Below are 16,829 nucleotides of genomic sequence, written 5' to 3' on the forward strand. Positions count from 1 at the left end.
TACAAACAAACACAAAATAGCGCTGATATATACTACTTTGAATTCTGCAATACATATATTTCACAATTTCTTTGTGGCATTTTAAGTAAACATTTATGTCGTTAGCACAAATCACGAATAGGCAATACCTTGATTGGTGTGGCCATCTTTGTTTATAGCAAAGGGAGATGAAATTAGTCCGAAAGTAGTGGACCAATCAGCAGTTAGCTATAAACTTACCTAGATATAGTACCACTTGATTCTTTACAAGCTATATCTCCTCTGGAAACCATTTGTGGATGATAAATTTGTGTAAATTTGGGCAAGTGTTGCATTCATTCAATATGTCATGGAAAAGATGATTAAAAGTCCAGTCCATTAAAAGGGACTGGCATATATCAATACACATTTCCTTCTACAATATTCACTTCGTTACATTTGACAGTCTCTCATGTAGTAATTGCTTCAGATTCCCTTCAAATCACTTTCTTGATGAAAATGAACATCCAGTAACAAAAGATATTAAATCAACCTTCTGTTTTCCTTTCTGACCATTCGAAAAATATATATTTGAGCAACACAATCCACAAAGACACATGCCACCTGAACTTGTATTTCATGTGTTCGGGCCGAACTTTAGACCAAGAAGAAGTTCCACATTTCCGTCCCAACCAATTCTCTTGTATTTTTTGCAGTTTGGTACTCAAGGGAAGATAACTCTTCATAGCGTCAGACAATGACAGGGAATACCAAGCTTGCCTCCTTTGGATTAAAGACGAAAGAAATACCGCTGGTGAAAAAGGAAGATAATGCGCTTTCTACTTTGCTCTGGGATCCTGATTACCATGTCTGCGGGGTAGGTTAGATGGGTTTAGAGCTACTTTGAACAGTATTTCAATTATAATACGGGCAGGCAGCAATGTGATGAGAGGAGACCTCAAAGGAACAGAAGCCATAGACGTTTAGAACTATGGCAAGATGCACGAACACGGAAGTTGTTTGTTTAACGCCTTATCCTGCAATATCCTGCTGTATGACGTCGGTCTGGACACGACAACCCAAGGATTGACGTCATGACTATAGGCCGTTGTATCTGGGACACGATTACATTATTTTAACCAAATCAGTCCGACTGACCACACGAATACATTACTCGCCTCTTTCTGCCAGATAGGTTGCTAAAGACCAATCTAGTTGTTTGTTTATCGCATCACTCTGTATAATTCAGAAGTATGACATCGGTCTGGACCAGACAACTCAGTGATTGACGTCATGACCATTGGTCGTTGTATCTGGGACGCGATGACATTATTTCGACCAAATCAGTCAAACTGACCACCCAAACCCGCTTCATACTACACAGACATATATACTACATATACACATAGACATACTAAAAGACCTTCCGTGTAATACCATTTTTGTTAAACCAGTTAAAAATGTTAATCTTTAACGAGTTTTTTTAAAATGGTATTTCATGGAAGCGAGTTTAGTATTCTGTTTATTACTCGCCAACATTAACTGACAGAAACTGCGGCGAAATTGCCTATGGTGTGAGGACTCTCAGACTTCCACGAGTCAAGCAAGGTCTAGTGAAATTGCGACGGCTTTGTGACGTTACAACTTCGAACCATTTTGACGTCATACGTCAAGCGAATTCCTAATTCGTTTTGTATCACAGAGCCTTTGAAAACCTAAATGAGTAACAGCATAAAATATGAAACTACTAAAAACATAAAAGAGATAATATGTGCTTAAAAAATAAATGAGTGAATAAGACGAGAACACGATGGGTTGCTGAATTATAACCCGGGTCGTCACGGGCTGAACACGGAAGTAGTACTGGCTCGCACAACCATCATAAGAGCAAACAGGAATCGAACCTTCGCGGATGCTGTAATCACTAAGCGACGCAGTACGATAATGACTATGTTTGTGTGATTGTACACTACGACCCAAAAGCGGTGACAGTGTGAAAGAATCCAGTTTGCATGAACACATTTCATCAGAATCCGAATACTGGTATCTCGAAACAACAAATCAAGCAAGGAAGGCTCCTGTTAGTTAGGGGGTTTAACGTTCTTTATAACTCACAACTGTTTCGAGCAAATTGCACAAAAGCAATATCCCTCGCTGTTAAAACTAACACCCATGTTTGGTGAGCGGCGGAATTCAGTCTAATAACGTTGTGATATAGTTTCAAATACGTCCGTGTTAATACGGATAACTCTCTATCTCTAGTTACAGACGGTGTCGTTATATTGTTATTTATCTTACCTCAAACATAAATGTCACTGATTGGCTGAGTGTTCTTCTATCATATTTTAATGTACTCCGTGCATGGCAATACATCTCGCTGCCAATAGCAACTCATTCGATACTTCGATTATCTCGAATAACATGACGCATGGTGCACGGATATTACCGATGTTTTGCGAATGGAAATCGGTGGAAGGGAAATAACTCTAAATATGTTTTTCTTGTGTCGTCCGCAAAATCTAGCGATGGCTACGAAAACGTTTGACTCTCTTTCCCATAAATAAATTTTGACAAAACGTTCAAATGTAGTCCCTGTGGATATTAAGACGGGGAATAACATCGCAGCGACTTTACTATGATATTACCTACGGAAAAACCAGCAAAATGCAAGATTCGAATCATCTGATTCACGCGTTGGCTGAAGTATACGATCCGATAACCATGCTTCAAACAGTTCAAAATTAACCTTGAAGTGTTTGGTAAGAGAAACACGTTGTTCACTGGTCCCTCGGCGACCATGGGTTGAGGTACCCTCGATGTGTGTTTATGTTCAACTCGCCCGTCGAGGACAGGGAATATAAACAAACACCTCATGACCAGTGAACAGCTTATAACATGTGGGAACAGGTCTTTTGTTGGCATTGCCCCGGATTCTGATTAATTTTCAAGTGAAAATGTTATCTGGAAAGACTAAGTGTGTTTCTCATCTGGATGAGTTTGTGGTTACGAAATTCAAATCTGAAGGTAAGGACAAAACATCCTTGAAAGCTTATCGAAAGGTAATGCACTTCTCTCTCTCTTTCTCTCAATTCCTGCCCTCACCTCTCTCTCTCTCCCTGCCCCCTCTCTCTCTAACACACACACACACACACACACACACACACACACACACACACACACACACACACACACATACGTATGTGCCGGGTTATTGGCTTGTTATTGGTTTGTAATGCAGTCAAGGCCAATACTTGATTCTGAATATCAGATGGCACAGTCTGCTTTAGACTATGCCTTCATCGCGGTGCTATTGGACATTACACGTAACTAATCTTCTGTCAGCAATGGCCGCTTGTCCAGATAACTCTATAATCCTGGAATGGACGTTGACATTTCATCATCGGCAGGGATTACAGGATAATGAAGCTTAATGCCATGCACCATAAATGGCACACATTGGTCAGTATTGGTCAAAGCAGCTCACGTGAGGGAAACGGCAGGAATTGTGATAGGTATTCAGATCAATGTGAATATATGTTCCATCGCATTCATCCAAAAAGGGGCCGGTGGGGTAGCCTTACGGTTAAAGCGTTCGCTTGTCACGCCGAAGACCCGGGTTCGATTCCACACATCGAAGCCAATTTGTGGTGTGTCATTGTCGTGATATTGCTGGAACGTTGTTAAAAGCGCCGTTAAACCACACCCATTCACTGACTCACTCACGTACTCTCACAGATCCAGAATTGGTGCATGTCTTAAGAGGCGACTAACAGTTTAGTGTTGTCAACATGTCTTAGTATTCCAGTTGTGTAGATTGATGCTCATACTTTTTATCACTGGGTTGTATAGCTCAGACTTGGCTATTCACAGACGTTCAACAACAAGCAAACAGTCATAACAATCATGCGTGCGTGTTCCTGCATTAAATATGACCCATTCTCTGTAAAACCAACACTAAACAGCTGCAATGCCAAATGTCAGACGTAAATTCTGGGTCGACTTTAATAACGTCACAACATAAAACATTGAATTTCCATTATCTAATATTAATTCAAGATACTACTTACAAATTAGTCTGTGTTCGTCTTTTGAAAACTTAAGTAACAGTCTGGTGGATGAATATTGATATCGGGATGCAATGTGGTAATCGTCATCAAAAAAGTTCTTTATTTGTTTCTAGTATTTTGTTGATTTTTCGTCTGTAGCTCGGAGGCATTACTCCAGATGTTTTCCTGTAATTACTATTCTGTTTTCTCTGTTACATTAATGGAAAGGCTATCAGGCGCTTCCATTATCAGACATAGATTATTGGAATCGATCTTAGCGCAAATTTCAGCATTTACATGTAACGGCAAATATCCACGGTATGTAAGATTTATGCATGTTTGGAATAAGACAACTATGTTAAAATATCATTATTGGTACAATACTGGACACTACATCTGTATGTTTTACGAAGTATTGCTCGGTATCAGAAAAATTGTTCGGTTTTATGAAACATTTGGAATTCTAGCTATATTGACCAAATGTCACCCAGAAATGGGCTTCACACATGCAACCTATTTGAGGATGGAAAACAGGCATTTAGTGTCACCAAAGAACAGTTCACCTACCAGGCTATGCCCCTGCTGAAGTGAGTGCGTGAGTATGGTTTTACGCCGCTGTTTCTCTAGTGCCACAAGGAAGGACACCAGTAATGGGCTTCACACGCTGTATCCAGGCGGGCAATCGAACCCGGACCTTCGGGGTGGCGAGCAAACGCTTTAATTACGAGGTTTCCACGCCACCCTTGAGTCTCATATAACAAAGGCGTTGATAATATTGCTTTTCCTATTTGATTCAGTACTTTCTTAATGTGTACATTCCACAGTATAGTAAACAGATGGATGCAGGGAAACAGAATTATCATGGCAAGTTTTGTTTGTTGTTTGACGAGACACTTTAACTGTCAGCGATTAATAAATAATCCAATCCGGACCAGATGATCTACTGATTCTGTTTACAGCGCTTGTTGCCGTGGAGAAATCAATGGAGCGCTTTAGTCGCTTCGGAAGACAAGCCCATGTTGCAGTGTTCAAACGTATGGAATCACAACTGCAATCAATGTGCTACATATGTCAAGAACAACGTGTAGATTTATTACGAGACTGAACAAATTACAGTTTTTACTTTTTCTTCAAGCCAGGTTCATGACTCAACCGTGTTTAAGCGACCATATATTTAAAAAGCCAGCTTAGTTCGTTTCGAAAGAAGTTAATATACCACCATGGACACTGGCGATATGGAGAATTAGCATTGGTACATTTGGTGGGTTTTGTTACATATAATGTCTCACCAAATCAAAATGTAAAGATTAACCCAAGGACAAAGTATCCTTGCAGGTTTATAAAAAGTCTCTCTCTCTCTCTCTCTCTCTCTCTCTCTCTCTCTCTCTCTCTCTCTCTCTCTCTCTCTCTCTCTCTCTCTCTCTCTCTCTCTCTCTCGCAGACAAATGACTTTACGTATGTTTCTGTACGACGTCCAGTAAATTCACAACTATTTCAAATTCTAGCTCTGTCCCACGCCGACCTTGACTAATCATGGTTATTTGACTATCGTATGACGTCATCCTATAATGTTAAATCGGCTAGTCCAATTTTCCGCCATAGCTTCCGGACATAAAACGTTTGATTTAGTTAGACGAGAAATGGCCATACGGATGTTCACGGCTATTAATGATATCCTTGGGTTTCTGAATCAAGCCTGATTGCGGTGGCAAGACAAAACAATAAACTCTAATCCACACTATCTAACAAAACCCCTTCATTGCACTTTGGAGCTTCCTTGTTGAGAACGTGATATATGTTTGTTATTACATCTATATATTATATATACATGCACGTTCACTCACCAAATGCCCCCGAGATTCCGGGTCAAACTGGTCTATAGGAGCTGTGCTTATGACAGCTACTAATGAGGGACAGGTTGTTACAATGTGTGATCTGGCTGATTGGATGTTATTGTTCCCCAACGGCGTTCAATTCATGCCATCAGAGCTTGTATTAGCTTAAGTGGCTTGGTTGGAACCTTCTGGAACTCACATTCAGCTGGTTAGTTTCTGTGTCTAAATATGTTCCATTTTGGCATTATCTACAAGTTAAAGTTTGTGTAAAGATTACGCAGTATCACTGACACTCCCTGGAACTCATTTTCGACTGGGTAGTTTCTGTTCCGGAATATGTACCAACTGCGCATTGGTAGACTAGACAACAGCGGACCAGGCAGATTAAGTCACAACATACAACATACCTATCAAAAGCTTAGCCTCTCTTAGAGTAGTCATTATGTTATGCTTATATCTTTTGTTACATCGACGACGAAATTCTCCACTACCTTGGGGGAACCACCTGCAAACTTCATTGCTGAAAATACCGTGTACGTGAACATCTGCATTTTGGTGTAAAGGTTTGTTAAGAACTGGACCATTTTCACTGAGTTCAATAATTTTTCGAACTCATGACAATATTTTAAACATTATAGACTTGGTTTACAACACACCAGTTCATGAGTAAACAGTACCTTTTAACAGGTCTGAATATTTTGCCAAATCTAGTTTAGAACTGTGGCTACTTATACACTAGTGATTGTAAACTATTAATGGGTCGTAAGTAGTATATGTGTGGAGGCTTCAATCAACACCGACTCAATCCGCGAGGATACTTTGATGGTCTCGTCTGCATATGATACAACTAATGTGGATCGTGTGGACACATTCGCTGATGAATTCTATTACTTGAATGAGTGAATGTAATTAGTTTCATGTTTTCAGCAATATTCCAGCAATATCACAGACATGATCACCAAAAATGGGCTTCAAACATGGTGCCGATGTTGGGAATCGAACCCGGACGCTTTAACCACTAGGCTACACCACCGCCCTCCACTCCGCCCTTCACGCACACACACACACACACACACACACACACACACACACACACACACACACACACACACACACACACACACACACACACACACACAAAACAACACAAGGCAGTTGCTAAAGCCATTGTTTGAGCAGTCGTTTTAGTCGCTGCCACTGTAGAGTTGCCTCCCTTGGTTAAACCAGTAACCTGTGATCGTGATTTCGAATGTGTGTAGATTATTTCTAGGTCTGTCTGGACCATAGCCGTGCTCATAGGTTTTACTAAAGAGCCAAACGCCTCAGAACAGCATCTCTTTGGGCAACTGCGATTCTGTTCAACGCGGCCATTTCACCCACTCATTCACTCACTGAAGTCGCTGCCACTTTTAATTCTACACGCGTCCCTACGTTAAATAATTACTATATGTTTAACGATCTGCATGTACTACACTGGAAACGTGACACTAATGCGAGTCCCGATGATTAGAGGAAGCCATTCATAACATTAAGTTTTTCGGTTCTGCTTCTTTATGATTCATTGGGATATTTTAACAAGCTTTAATTGCCACTGAACTATCTTGACATTTGCAGCATGAAACGCTTACTGAAGTAAAAGTGACCAGGGTCATGAAACTCTCGTATGCCTAATATCTAGTAACTTTTTTGGCAGCATTCGCATCTCCTATGCTACAATATAAGAGGTACGATTGATACGAGAAAAGTTACGAGATCTTAGGCAAGGTTATCAGCCCTGGGCTTCGTTTCACAAATCTCTCGTAACTTTTCTCTCAGCATTCGTATTTCTTTAACTGAAACATTGACTTACGATTGTCGTAGCGCAACGAGAGTCTTTTGAAACGGGTCTCTCTTTTAGAATGTTTGTGGAAATAGGATGACTTTGGTTGTCAGCAAACGATTGACCAATGGGTTGAATTTCAGCGTCGCTACCTCGGATAATGCTTGCGGATGTATCCAAGTTGCACAGATTCATGCTCGTGATGTCACTCCCCGGTTTGTGTGGTTTAGATTTTATTATCTACAGGCTGACTCCATATACCTGTAATGTGACTGAGTGTGATGTCAAGTAACAAAATATCAAACAAAGAAAAAACAGATGTAGGAAAACGCGTGCTCGCATCATGTATCTAACACACTAAACGTACAACAATATATAAGTAGAGATGAAAACGCTGTATCACACATTTACATGGTAACCATACCATAACACACTAAACGTACAACAATATATAACTAGAGATGAAAACGCTGTATCACCCATTTACATGGTAACCATACCATAACACACTAAACGTACAACAATATATAACTAGACATGAAAACGTTGTATCACACATTTACATGTTAACCATACCATAACACACTAAACGTACAACAATATATAACTAGACATGAAAACGCTGTATCACCCATTTACATGGAAACCATACCATAACACACTAAACGTACAACAATATATAACTAGACATGAAAACGCTGTATCACACATTTACATGGTAACCATACCATAACACACTAAACGTACCACAATATATAACTAGAGATGAAAACGCTGTATCACACATTTACATGTTAACCATACCATAACACACTAAACGTACCACAATATATAACTAGACATGAAAACGCTGTATCACACATTTACATGTTAACCATACCATAACACACTAAACGTACCACAATATATAACTAGAGATGAAAACGCTGTATCACACATTTACATGTTAATCATAGCATAATACACTAAACGTACCACAATATATAACTAGAGATGGAAGCGCTGTATCACCCATTTACATGTTAACCGTACCATAAAAGCAATTCAAACTGATAACCTTGGTTATCGATGGTCAGACCATAGAGGAAATACAGTGTTTCATCCCATGTATTGGATCAATGCTTTGAGAAACTTCTTTTTCCTTACTAACACTTTGAAACAAACAACCACTCACAGTGGTTTCACACACGTGCACAACGCAGTAGCCCCATACACATGCACATGGTCCCATTCTTGATTGATTCTTGATTGATTGATTGAATCTTGATTGATTGATTCTTGAGGTCGAGAAATCACTGTTTTTGACATTGCTTTTGACAGCCACCTTGCGTCATGCATTTGTTAGTGTTTGTTTCTAGTCAACTGTTGTAAAATGAAAATCGTATACATGCAAATTACATGCCATACACCAATCATCTTTGAAAAGTGACTTCATTCCAAATAACTATGGTTCTAAGGAAGTGCAAATGGCGATGCACTCACAAAACATTCAAAAATATCATATCAAAATTGATTGACACCGATGAATCACCTAAATATTAGTAATCGTAAATTTAAAAAGAATGAAGTTCCCCTACTTTTTTTAAGAGTATATGATCTACTTGAAATAGGATTAACCAAACACCCATTTTACTCACTATGGTCTTGCACGTAATCATGTTAACTGCCGTGGTATAACTGCAATTGATACATGGATAGCATTTCAAATCGATACCTTGATAAATGAATTAATGACATGGAACACTATAATAATTAAATCTAACGCATATTTATGTATCTATGCTCTACTTCATACACACACGTAGTAAAACAGTAGAGTTTGGGAAGATGTTATGCGTTGTTGGTGCGGAAAAGTGGTCACATTCCGAAAATGCTTGACCTAAATGTTCATGTATCAACATAGATTATACAATGATGTTATGGACAAGACAAGTGGTTAACATCAACTGGTAAGATACCAAAGCTTTTACTGCCATGTACAGTTCCTTGTGAATATATGACCTCTGCTTATCGCGAATCCGGGATACCCCCCTGCATTCTAAATGCGTCAAAATAATGATAAAGTCCAACTAAAACGCACAAATCGATCCTACGTAAGAAAACAACTAAAAACTTTAAATCAATATCCAGTTTGCTTGAGATGGAGTTGCACACTTTCTCGATCACTTCAACTTCGGGAACGTTGTGAACTCATCATACGTGATCATCGTCAAAGAGTTTGTTTGAAGTGACTTGTAAACCCGGCAGGATGACTGTAAAGTAGGAAGTTTCTTTGCTTCTGACATAATCACGGAGACCACTTACAAGAACATAAGCTGAAATATGCACCCATATGAATTGAATAAAACCATTCCTTCCCAAAGCAAATATTAGCCGTCTCAAATCTATCCTGTAGAAGGTCTGAGGTGTCAGATCTGAAGCGATTTGAAGATGTCCTTCACACGTTTAATGCCTGGGAAGCAAACCAGCAGTTTGGTTTAAAGAGACCCATTTCAATTTACAATGTCAAAGAGATTTACCAAAGTCAAAGACAACGGTACTAATACAAAGCCAATCTGGTACCAGTAGACGCTTTTATTAACTTTTGTTTCAGCTTTTGTCTGACGTTTTTAACATGTCGAAATGAAAGCGATGTACACTGACCAAACCAGTTTGCTCACGATCTAGATATTACCACGGAGCAGAGCCCACGGCGCCATTAGACAATCAAGCGCTGTAGTTGTAAGAATTAATCCACCGGCTTATTAACCAGTGAAGCACATGGTTTCGTTTCACTTTCAATTAAGCACAGACGTATTCATCTTCACTGAATGAAGCCACCAAACGGAATGGTACGTCAGTCTGCCATTGAAGTTGGCTGTTGCTGGCGAATACAAAGACCTATATGCTCAAAAGGTACGATCGACATTTACCTCAATCGATGTCATAATTGCTCATAATTCGATTTATTAAGGGAACTCGAGCTATGGTTTCCCGATTTTGTTATTTTATCCACACACCCAATACTAATGTCGACGCCAGACTGTAAGCATTTCCTATTATCTGTTCAAATATATTCCAGTAAAGGGTAACCTCTCAGTTGAACTGAACTACAGAACATCAGTGGTGACACCAGGTGTTCGTGAGGACTAGCAAAAACGGAAGAGTAAATGTTCGTTTTTTGAACGTCTAGCAATACGTAAGCCACGAGAGCGTCTTTGGATACGTGTAATATGAATACGGATGATTTTGTTCTTTTAGTTCCCTGAATCTCACCCAGGACCACATTCTTTGGGTCCGGGGATGCATCTGAGTGCCTTACTCTAGGAATGCAGTTTACTGAGCAAGTGTAATCCCAAGTAAGATATGTGTTGCACATATATAATGGTTTAGGTTAATATGCGACCACACTGTTTTGAGAAGTCCAGACAATATGACACAGTGACACAATTTCACACCACAGACCACACTGTCTCCCTTTACTGGCGAAGTACATTCCACAGGGGGTAGAAGGCTAAACATTCAGTGGATATCTGAAAATCAGTGTTGACACAGGTGTTCTTCTGAAAGGATAAGTATGACTCTGTTTATTGAAGCAGGACCAAATTTGCATGATAAATGTTTTTTCTCGAACGCCGGACAGACATACACTCCCAATACGGAGGCGGTCTGCAAACACTCAAGCCATGGCCAGACATTCAAATGACAGTGGACCAGACTCTCCATAACTCGACGTGTTTACTAATTTTGTTAAGACTTTAAAACTGTGTGTAAATTATGAATTACGCCCGTTGCATACAAGAACAGAAATCCTGCAACTTAGAATAAAGACGAACGCTTACGTTATAACTTCGTTTTGGGAAGGAGTACAGAAAATTACGACATAACGAAAGAAACGTAATGTTCACTTTGTCCAATCAATTATAGGTTGACACATTTAGTGTTCTTGCAAATGTTTCATTCTCACAACATTAAAGAATATCGATAGAGTAAACAGAATCGATTCTGTCTGTAAATGAAAATTCAAAATGACACTCACGTCGGTTTCTTTAAAGAATAGAATAAAGCGGAAACTAAATATTCAAGCACATGGTGTCATTGTTAGACTAAAATGATTGATAATGCAGTTCTCTATGACTTCGTTCCGCTCGTAGTTTCAATTCTTCGCTTTTAGATTTCGGAGGAGAATCGGTTCCAAGTGACTTGTCAGACCCGACCTATTAGTTCATTGTGTGTCATGGTACCCGTCAGAGTGGACATGGCTTACGATAGCGCTTTGCTGGTTGAGACCTCTTTATCACAGACCGCTGATCTAGCGGTAATGTAACTGAATGCAACAAAGATTAAAGCCTTTCACCGCTATCGCTAAGATACGCGTTATCACTTCCCAGCGCGCAGAGGTTTCAATAATAATAATCCTTTGTGACATTCTATGTAGAACATAAGCTCCAATGTGATGAAGCATCTACTGATTTCATATGCTCTAAGGCAGACATATATTGAGTGAATGTGGATTTACTTCAGGAGGATATCGGTAAAACCATGTAATAATTATGTGATATATTACACTGCGAAGAAAATGTACAATTTGTTTTTTCTCTCTCAGCGTCCATTGTTTCCTGTCTCCACAACTCATCAATCGGAATTGTCTTTTCTTTCAAAGCACCGCTTCTAATCTATATCTATATAAGAACGACTTTTACGCCTTAAACATCCTTGCAATATGTCTAGACATACAGGGTGACAGGTAACTGAATACATCTCAATGAATGCAAAAGGCAGTTGATTGATAGCTCACATTGACAGTGTCGGGTTACCAAGGTACCAAACGCCTCCTCGTAGGTGCTCCTCAATCATCTAATGGTAATTTGAATGAGTTAATGACAGAGTTGTATTTCGTTCAGACTTCGGTACGGATGAGGGAAAAAACCGCAAACGGATAATGTGTCAGATATGTATCACCCTGATGGAACCAGAAAGCAGGACAGCATATGGATTTATAATCAGGGTGGACAAAGGGATCACCACATCCTGGTACGACTAAGGGACATGGCCCAGCCCAGCGAATCGAGACGCTTGAGGACTGTTCAGTACGTTCATGCCTGTGATAATGCATGGAATAAATGTTAACCTGATTGCTCTTTGTTTGAGCTAAACACATTGTTTTAAGGTAACTGGATACCGACCACTCCTTGCCTTATACCTTAGATGTATGTGACGTAGGGAAAAAAAGACATTTACCAGTAATTCACAGCCTTCCTTCAACAATGGATGATGCCATCCGATGTCGGTAGCACCCCTGAACTAGTAAAATCCTAAGTCCATGTTACAAGATACGAGTTAACGGGTAGTCTTTGCGCCACAGCTGCTCAGCGTAATGGGACCGTTTCACAACGCTATCGTAGAGCTGTGACAATCGTAAACTGTGTTACAGTATAGGTGGTACTGCAGTCGTAACGCGACGATAACTGTCCGAAACTGGGTATTAGTTCAACCAAACAGACAAACTCGTGTGATGTTAATCATCAGTCTACCGTACTTTTAGTAAATGAAAAAAAACACTATTTTCTTAATGGCAACAGTAAAACCAACAAAACTGCATACAGCCGGAAGGTCATCCAGCTTAAGTCAACAAGAACTCACCCACTGAGATTTGAAGCGACTATTTTCTCATTTCAAGATTAAGGAAAAAGATCGTATCGGTTTTTAAAAGACGACACTACTTACACTGTTGTTGCTTGCTACTGCGTCAGTGACAGATCAATGGAAGTTCCACTGTCTCATTAAAGAGTTTCTTTTGGACTTACTGAGCTACATGCGTGACAATGTATCACTGTGCAAATCATCAAAAGGTAAATCACAAACACAGCAAAGACACTTAATGTTGCGTGTTGCTATACTGGAAGCATGGCAGAAGGAAATGGACGCTCTGCCTTTGTGTTTACATGTGTGTAAGAATTGGCAGTGATTTGTTTGACACCGTTGCTAAGGAACGTGTAATGGGCGGTTGGCGAATCTAATGCATATAATTAAAAAAAGTCTCCACATAAAGAGGAACTAGCCAGTGCGTATGGCTGTAGGTGATGTCGTTGTTTTTGCCTTTTTGTGGTACATTCAACAAGCATTGAATCAGTGTTCATTTCTCTGCGTGTTACATAAAAATCCTGTCATCCATAAGTTCCACAACGGAACAACAGTATTTTCCTCGGCTGTTTAACATACTGGAGTCTGGGGAAGGCTTAAAGCTGTGATTGTGTTCATGGCGAAAGAACAAAGCGGTGTAAAACAATACTCACTCACTTACTCGCTTTCACTAACTAATAAAAACTACTGACCACGATCGAAAGGTCCCACGGAAAAATATATGAGCATCGCGTGTACAGCACTTTTAAATTCCACTACCCTGTCTCCACTACCATCTGAGACAGCTTAATCGTTTTCTGTCGTATAAATGCTTAAACAGACTAGAACAAAACGAATACTTAACACCATAAACAAGCTGAACATGCCTGAATTTTCTAAAAGAATTCATAATTGCAAAACTCTTTGTTTTCTTTCTTAAATATTTCATGTTTCATTTGTTTAACGTTTCACAATAACAGAATATTCTTGGATCTCACCGACAATGAATATTTTCAAGAAAGAATGTTAACATTTAGACGGTATGCATTGCTCCAAAGCTAAAACAATACCAAAATTGTTTTCACATTACCTTAAGGCTATCATCGTCCGACTGAATCATCAAATCACAAACAAGTCACAATGGTATGCCTAACATACAAAATCCTCACTCTCAACACAGCATAAGACAACTTAAATATCAAAATCAGAAAAAGGATTTGAGAAAATGAATCTTAAGCAACAAGAGAGTGCAACTTACGTTAGTCTGTAAAGGCAACGGCGGTCTTTGGAGAGGGAAGAAACTAGTAGAGTAAAATCGCTGCGAGCCTAGAACGTGTGTATTATCCCACGAATTGTTGATGCCTTGTGTTCCTACCTACCATCCCAGTTCAGCCTTAGTTCTAACAACTCGCCCACAAGTCTACCACCGACAAGTCCTTCCCATTCATGGTACAACCTTTGACCTCCTAGCAAGTAGCGTTTCCCACTTGGATCAATCAATTCGCATGACATTCAGGCTAATTCCAACTCTAGTGGGGCGTGGTCTTTTAATACCGCCTAGCCAATCAAGTTATTGAACGTAATACGCGTCAGGTTTGGTGTGGGAGTATTCAGTTTACGGACCCCCTCCCTCTCCAATCCCTCCCCCTCTTAGCCATCCCCCTGACGTTTACGTGGCACCCATGAAATTCCGTTGTAACTTACTATCGAGGAAACCTTCGGTATTGACTGTTTGAGTGAGCGTGAATTTCATTGATTGGGATAAAATACCGTCAGCAACCGACGTGGACATTTCACTATGCTTCTACCTGTTACCATCATGGTCAAGAAACACGGATGGCTGTACTGTAGACTGAAGTTTTTACCCCGAAGGAAGCAAGGTCTTCAGGCGAGTAATAGGGATGCAAATTCAAGCTTCCAACGTCCGTACCATCATCTAACACTGAAGTAAATTTACTTGGATTTAAAAGCTAAATCGCATTTTACTAACATTAAAAAGGCATTACCAACGTTAGCAACGTGATTAAATGATGTTCTTCTTAACATCAACATATGTTGAGGGCAGTCTCCAAAAACCATGCTGCAGCCATCGATTTTTATGAAGCTGACGCTCAACTCAGACAGCAAACAGTTCGTGCCACCGCTCCGGGAATTATCGTTGTCTGTTTGTCGACCAGGTTTTTACCATGAAGCCTCCCATCCTCCGTGGCACGTGTACATGTCTTGTAAGTTCCCAAAATATTAAACCCCTGTAGAAACTTGATGGAAATGAAACTGTCTATATTCATCTGCTTGAAAATTTCTCAGCATTTACAACATTAAGATACAACCAATTTATTATCCTTTCGGGAACATTAGTAGTAAAAATATAAGTGCCGTTCCCCACGGTTTTACATGAAACGTTGTGCATTTTGATGCTATCACCTTTGCAATTTCTCCTCACAGGTCACAAGTAGAATTCTTTTTAGATTCTATAATCAGTGCCTTAGCTATCAAGTTCAGGATCTACAACTTTAAGAATTTCGCAAACACTCAAAACAGAGGCAGGGGTTTCCATGATCAACCAGGCAGTGAAATCTCAGATGAAAGCAGAGTCTATTGTGAAATTACGACTGCATTCAGTTATCAAATAGTGATGGTAACGATGTTTGCGAAAGAACTTTAGGTATTACGATGGGTGCATTGTTTCAAGGACTATCACCTTGTCCACAGTTGTTTTGTACAGACTGAAAGAATATTGTTTGGCACCGCTTTGACATCATGATAACAGCCTTTGGTTGTTACACGTGGGTAGTAAATCAGAAGTGAGGTATGTGTTACGCAAGTAAACAATGAGAACGGTTATGACGGTAACAAAACGTCATACAATACTCACACTTTCAAATTAGCTCTCCGTTACCAAAGTGGTATAGAAGATTAGAAGAAGATTCATTAACACTGGCAAATACGTTTATGCTAGTAAGGTGAGTAATGTGATCGTGAAACTGATGGTGATGATTTCCTTGCGACCATCCGTCAGTGTATTACACAACCACTTAACTCATGACGTCAGTCAATCGTCGATCTATTTGTGAACACACGTACTCTTCAGTTTACAGATAGTGGCCCACGTGCTGGTAAAGCACGCCTACTATAGTGTTTAACAGATTCCCATCCCAGAGACAATGGTAATGCATGTGAGGTGTTAACGCACATCTAGGATCGCACGTTCATTTAAGCATCGCTGGTGTTAAACGTTTTCGTTTGCAATTCACGGTATGGGTGAAGATATTCTGACACAAGTATTCATTCTATACCTATTGCATTTCAAAAGAGGGGAAAATGGTTCAGTGTACCGAGTACGTCTGGTCTAGATGTGAAAGGAAGTGCATTTCACCATCTCGTGACAGAGAGCCATTGTCGTTGGTTCCATGCCCAAATTTCCTCTGATAATATGTTGTATTTGATCAACACATACCCGTTACCGTGGGTTCCACAAAGACGTGGAACCTATTGGATTTTACACCTACATTATAGTGAAATGTGAACTAATATATTCCACACTCATGCCTTTTAAGGACCAAACGATAG

The 16,829-nt window shown here is 39.8% G+C and overlaps 1 protein-coding gene across 1 annotated transcript in view; it reads right to left on the reverse strand.

Annotated features, from left to right (window-relative positions):
- LOC137298899 (allatotropin-like) overlaps positions 1-14,756 on the reverse strand; it is a 68,395-nt gene extending 53,639 nt beyond the window's left edge. The window contains exon 1 of the mRNA XM_067831262.1: positions 14,518-14,756. The gene's annotated coding sequence lies outside the window, so the exon portion shown is untranslated. The remainder of the gene's footprint in view (positions 1-14,517) is intronic.
- Positions 14,757-16,829: the final 2,073 nt, after the last annotated feature.

This window comes from Haliotis asinina, chromosome 10 (assembly GCF_037392515.1).
Source record: "Haliotis asinina isolate JCU_RB_2024 chromosome 10, JCU_Hal_asi_v2, whole genome shotgun sequence".
Classification (NCBI taxonomy): domain Eukaryota; kingdom Metazoa; phylum Mollusca; class Gastropoda; order Lepetellida; family Haliotidae; genus Haliotis; species Haliotis asinina.